This window comes from Morone saxatilis, unplaced genomic scaffold (assembly GCF_004916995.1).
Source record: "Morone saxatilis isolate NCDOM2014 unplaced genomic scaffold, NCSU_SB_2.0 Contig23, whole genome shotgun sequence".
NCBI lineage: Eukaryota > Metazoa > Chordata > Actinopteri > Moronidae > Morone > Morone saxatilis.
This window is the reverse complement of record NW_023339796.1, coordinates 5,458,964-5,465,204: the sequence shown is the minus strand read 5'-3', so window position 1 is coordinate 5,465,204 and position 6,241 is coordinate 5,458,964. Positions and strand designations below refer to the sequence as shown.

Below are 6,241 nucleotides of genomic sequence, written 5' to 3'. Positions count from 1 at the left end.
TTAGTTTGTACTTATTTTATTTCAATTTATGCTGCTAAATTGCACGGTGTGTATTGTTGTATATTGTATATACCTACGTTTAACTGCAATTTTTGTTGCATTTTGTCACATTTAGTTACTTGTTTTTTTTTCTACTTATGTTACTGTAAGTTCTTGCATTTTGTTGCATTTAGTTAATTGTTAGAATTTTTTTTGTTAGCCTTCTATTTTATTTATTTATTTTATTTTACTTTATTGTTATGTTTATGTTTTTTATTTTTATGTAGTTTTAATGTTAGCTATTTAACCCATGTATTAAGCTTTTGCGGCCACCCCTGCTGTATTGGCCAACATGTTGCACAGTAAATATTTCCCTCGGGATAAATACAAGCTTCTTGAATCTTGAATCTTGAATTAATACAGTATTTCTCTGCTCAGAATTGTGGTATAGGTCAAACTGATATAAAAACTGAAAATATTATTCAGAGAGCAATAAACAAACCTGTTAAAAAATGTACTTCTTAAAGTTCAAACTTTCAAAGTTGATTTAGTTTATAGATGCTTCCTCTCAGAAACTAAGGAAATGCAATGTCCCTCTTCTCCCACATGGTGGTGCTGGTGTGAAATATGTGTCCCATGGAACTTTGATTAGAGTCCTGTGATGTGTCGACATCAGTGCTGAAACAATATGCAGCATTATTTCATTGCAGCCAATTGACCATCGTCAGTGAACGTATACTGCAAATAAAATCACAAATTATTTCTTGATATGTAAAATTCTGTTTTTCAAATTTTCCTTTTTGAAAAACATTTAGAGAAATTAAGTAATCCTGTACTCTACACTAGTGCAGAGTCTGAAATATTACACAGAATAATGAAGACAGTTGGAGAACAATTACATATAAAATAGGATGTATGCTTTACAAGGTCATTGTTTTTCTGGGTAACTATCATGTTTTCCCCAAATGATTTAATTTAGGAATTATATTATTGTATTCAACTTGTATGAAAATTGGTGCGTATAACTGCCATAAATGGGGGAAAAAATCTCCCCAGCCGCTACGGTTTGGTCTAAAACCTGAATGTTTATATATTATAATTTAAAACTAAAGCTAACACTGAAACTAGTAAAAACCTGAAATGAGCAAACTAACTGAAACTAAAATGAAACACACACAAACAACACACATTCAGTGTGTCCACATCATTAACCAACTAAAAGCGTACACTTGTGTAGCGACTTAGAGTTTTTGTAGGACAAAAAAGATAAAGTAGAAAAGAAAAACAAATAATGACATAAAGCAAAAGCAATATTTATAACAGGCCTTCAGACTCCAAAAAAGTAGTTTGACCCAGTTTATAGACAGTCCATGTGTAAAATATTGGTAAGTTAGGAGCAATGATTTCAGGGCCCTCAGCAGAATATACTAAACTGATCATGTATTATTACATGAGTCTATTTATATCTTTATATTTTAATCTTTTTTTGTATTGTATACTTTAATTGTATACTTTTTCATTGGGTATTTTAACACTTTTATCTTAGAATCTAAATAATAATATTAAGAAAGATATATAAGACTACATATGATATGTATGTATGCATAGACACATATAGTTATGTTTATCATTGTTTTACTTTTTATCTCACTCACCACAATTCTGGGCCGTTCACCCAACAAGCACTTTTTTTTATTAAATGTAAGGTATTGAATTTGAATTTGAAAATGTGAAATGTTAGTATGAAAATATCAAAACTTTAGAGCAAAATGAACTCATCAAGGCCAAACTCTCTCTCTCTCTCTCTCTCTCTTTGTGTGTCTGTGAAGCTCTCTCGCTCTCGCTCTTTCTCTGCATTCTTAATGAGAGTGTGTATTGTTGTATTGTCGTGTAAAATTAGCAAATGAATAAACGTCACTTACTGACACTCAGTTCCCAGGCATTCTTTCACACGCTCTGTGTGTGTTTGTGTGTGTGTGTGTGTGTGTGTGTGCGCCCCGGTTGTTGTTGTACAGAGACATTTTGTCAGGAAAAACGTGTGTGGGAAAATGAAAAAACAAAGTATTAGCTGCCACTGAGCTACTGAGCAAGGCACTGAAGTCAAATTTAAACTTTAAATGTAACGCTTGAAAAGTTATTCTGTTGAAAAGTTCTGTTAAATGAGCAAATGATACGCTGCAGTCTCCTTGCAGAGTACCAAATGTTGACAGAGGAGGTGAAGATGGCGGTGTAGAAGTTGTTGTCTTTGGCAGGTTATTTTGTCAGCTGCAGTAGGAAGTACATCCTCCACCGACTTGGTGGTGGTGGTGATGGTGCCCAGGAAGTGGAAGGACTCCACTGGGGAATTTGACATAGAGGCCAAATGACAGCATTGCAATGGTGTCTGTAACAACAGACTTTTCCCATAAGCTTACTCTGTCGTTTCACTATCAGAATTTGCAGCATAATAAGGGGCAGATCTGGAGAAATATTCATGGGATGGCAAGAGGGAGGGGTGGAGACTTTAAGGAGTTACAGAAATACATGCTGACTTAATCGCACTCAGTCACAAATATCAATATTTGCTTGGAAAAAAATCCCCCAAAATGAAGATCTCATGAACTCAAAAATATTGCATTATGGTGGCACATTAGTACAGCACTAAATAAATCACCATCAGATATAGCTACTCTAGATGGCAATGGCATTACCTGGCCTCTAGCACCACTGTCAGGAACTTGGCGGTTATCTGTTGATCAGGATTTGTCATTTAATTCCCACATAAGCAGATCTCTAGGACTGCTTCTTTCATTTACGTGATATTACAAAAAAATAGACACATCTTATCACAGACAGATTGCAGAAAAAACTAAATCCATGCATCTTCGTTACTTCAAGGCTGATTACTGCAACTCTTTGTTATCAGGTTGCCCTAATAAATCCATTAAGACGCTTCCAATTAATACAAACGGCTGCCGCCACGATACTGACAGGCGAACTAGGAAAAGAGATCAGCATCTCTCCTTTATAGCCTTTCCTTGCATTGCCTCCCTGTATAAAAACTTTAGAATAGAATTTAAAGTCTTCTCCTTCAACCTAATAAGCTCTTCATGGTCAGGGGCCCCCTTCATTATCCTAAAGAGCTCATAGTACCCCTATTTTACCTCTAAACACTGCCCGTTCTTCTGAATGGCAGGGTTACTTGTGGTTCCTATAGTCTCTAAAACTTAGAAACAGGAGCAGAGCCCTTCAGTTACCAAGGGCTGCCCTTCCCTTCGTGCGAACCAGGCTTCAGCGTGGTCGCCGGGGAGGCCAGACACCCTCTCCACATTTGAAGCAGTAGGCTTAAGACGTTCCTCTTTGATAAGAAGCTTAGTAGTTAGCTGGATCAGCGTGAGTCACGAAGCATCCCTTAGGTATGCTGCTATAGGCCTAGCACTTATTTGGGGGATTTCCCATGTGCACCGTAGCTCCTCTCTTCCTCTCTCTCTCTTTCTGCACTCATTTCATGTCTCATCTAATGCATGTTACTAACTTCACTTCTTCCCCGGAGTTCTTCTGTGCTTATCGTCTCGCCAGCGTTCTTATCGGATCCTCGGTGGAGCCTCCTGCCAATGCGTCTCTGCCTTGACTGCCATTGCTAAAATCACTTATATTATTGTCGTTATTATTATTAGTTATTATTAAGTATATTGTTTCTTACAGCGTTACTGTTGCTTACTGTTGTTGCCTGCTCGCTGATCCCCCATCGTTGCTGCCTGTCGTTCGTTCATCGCTCTTCTTCATGTGTCATCATTGGTGAGCTACGTATTAATGTAGGTGTTGCTACTGTTGTTGCTGTACATCTGTCTATCTCTGTCTCTCTCTGTTTCTCTCTCTTCTTCTCCTCTCTCTCTCTCTCTCTGCTCTCTCTCTCTCTTTCTCTCTCTCTCGTCTCTCCTCTCGTCTTCCCCCCAACTGGCTCAAGGCAGAATGAACCACCCACGGGGTCTGTTCCGTAGTTTTCTTGGCAAAGTATTTTTTAGCTGGCCACCCCCCTAGAATCCACCCTGCCGCATGGTTAAGAACATTTCATTCCCATTCCAAGGTAAGAAGGGGGTTAAACTGCGAAGGTCTTAATGGCGCCAGGCTGGCCATGAGAAAGATGGTTTCCGGGTATTATTGTTGTATGTATATTGTTTTGTTCTATATATTTATTCTCTTTATACCATTTTATATTATCTATTATAAATCACAGAATATGTTTCTATATGTGATATTTCTCTCTTTGTTTATTTCTCCAATCTATATGGTTTTCAGCTTTTATTCCCCTCCTTCTTGTTATAGGTATTATGTTAAAACTCCTCCCCATTTAAATCTTATATCATATCTTTTATTCGCCTTATCTCTTTTAAGATTGCTAATTTATATATATGTTCCTGGTTTTTTATATTATCTTTTGTTTTTTTTTTATTACGATGATAGACGGTACGCAGACTGTTGCGTGAAGTCTCAGAGGTATGGGCAGACACGCGGTGAGGTCCAGGCTGGCACCTTCGCGCAGTCTGCTGTACGTGGTAATGTAGCATTGCTGACTGCACAAGCCCTTTCCGTACTTTTGGCCAAAACCTCACGCATAAATTATTTGACAATACACCGTGAGAACCATCAGGAATGTTGTGGGATTTTTTTCAGAAATAAATCACGTCATTGCATTGTTGTAGAGTTGTAAGACGAACATAAATACTTGAGTGCTGTGATGGTCATTGTTCAGCTTGTTGAGAAGGTGGTGTGGAACCATGTCGTCCCCAGTGGTGCAGTCGCTGAAAGTCAGCCGTTCTCTGCGGGGAGCCGAAAGGGGTTCCAGGATTTGAAATCCTGTCTGATGGCCAACTTTCCACTTGCCGAACAGGTGTGTTATAGGCGCATGTTGCATGGCCAGCGTTGGGTGTTTCAAGTCCCGTGATTGGATCAATTGAACAAAAGGAAACGAAGCATCAAGTTTGGGCTCGCGAGCGGTTAAGCACTCGGCTGCGTGGCAGCGGTTTTAGTGTGGTGATGCAGCCACAGTGTAGAACCGGCATCGTTTGGTAGAGTGGGGAAGCCGTTCCCAAGCGTCGATTGAAAATAGTTGTGTCCTTCAGTCTTTACGGTTGTTTGGATGTGTAATGTAGGGCCTGTGGGAGGGCGCAGATCATGACCTAAGTATCCACACCACCGTTCCACGCTAGGAGTGTAGGCAAGTAGCTAGCTTGAGAGCGTTATCGTTAACAAAAAACGAGGGACTTGCACCGACGCAGTTAAACAAGAAAGAATGGCGGGTACCTTGAATCAGTAGCGTAGAACAGGGTGACTGCAAGAGTAGATGATGGTTGAGCAGAGATGGGGATAAGTCATATGTGCCCAGGTATCCAGTGGACGATACAAGGTACAAGGGTGATGATGTCTGGGACTTGTCGCTTGTTTGACAGTCACCGAGAGTTGACCAATTTGGCACTTGGACTCTGCTGTCTATAGACTGTGCGAGTGTGTGAGAGTAGGGTGTCGGTCTTCTGTCGTATTCTATGCTCGTAGGAGCTGCGGTGACTGTAATCCAAGCGCGCCTCTCCGCCTCCACCCCTTGCGTGCTGTTGAGGCCACGGTGAAGATTCGTGCCATTCCAGTTAATACCTGTGCGATGCGTGTGACAGCGGATGGCTACGTGGGGACGCGCCCTCTGTCTTCAGGGACAGAGCACCAGGCGTGTCCCTAGTGATAGTACTACAGGCAAGACAAATAAGTCTTTACTATCTTTCTGTACGTAAGTGCTCGAGCGGTGATTGACATTAGGCTTTTCTCCCCTACAACAATCCAGGTGATTAGATAAAGACACTTAATAGGCTCAAAAATGTGAACAAGCAAACTGGGGATCCTGTCTCCAGGTTCAGCCCTGAGTGCTGGGGCCAGTATGGCAACCAGTCGCTGATGCTCACCAACCCCGCCCAGCAACCTCTCCACTGTTCAGCTGTCCTAGCTGCTGCTGTGTGGATGATGGTGGTGTGTGTGTAGGCGGGGGCGCATGGTGTGGGTCGGTGTGTGTGGTCGTGATGTAGAAGCTGTCTAGACGAATCATGAGTTAATTGATTGTATCTGGTTGGTTGTTTTCTTCCAGGAGCCGCGTGAGGACGGAGTAATACAAAATTGCGGATGGCAGTAGATCTTAGCCCTGTTGCCAGCTTCCCAGTAGTGCGTCAGTCACTGTTAGGCTTGTACTCCTGTTATCGGGGTACTCCTGTAGGGGTATCCTGGTTAGTAGTACTGGTTT

General features: G+C 41.0%; 1 protein-coding gene across 1 annotated transcript in view; it reads right to left on the bottom strand.

The window, feature by feature from the left end:
- Positions 1 to 6,241, bottom strand: part of pak1ip1 (PAK1 interacting protein 1) — a gene marked incomplete in the record, with an annotated part of 11,929 nt that overhangs the window by 5,150 nt on the left and 538 nt on the right.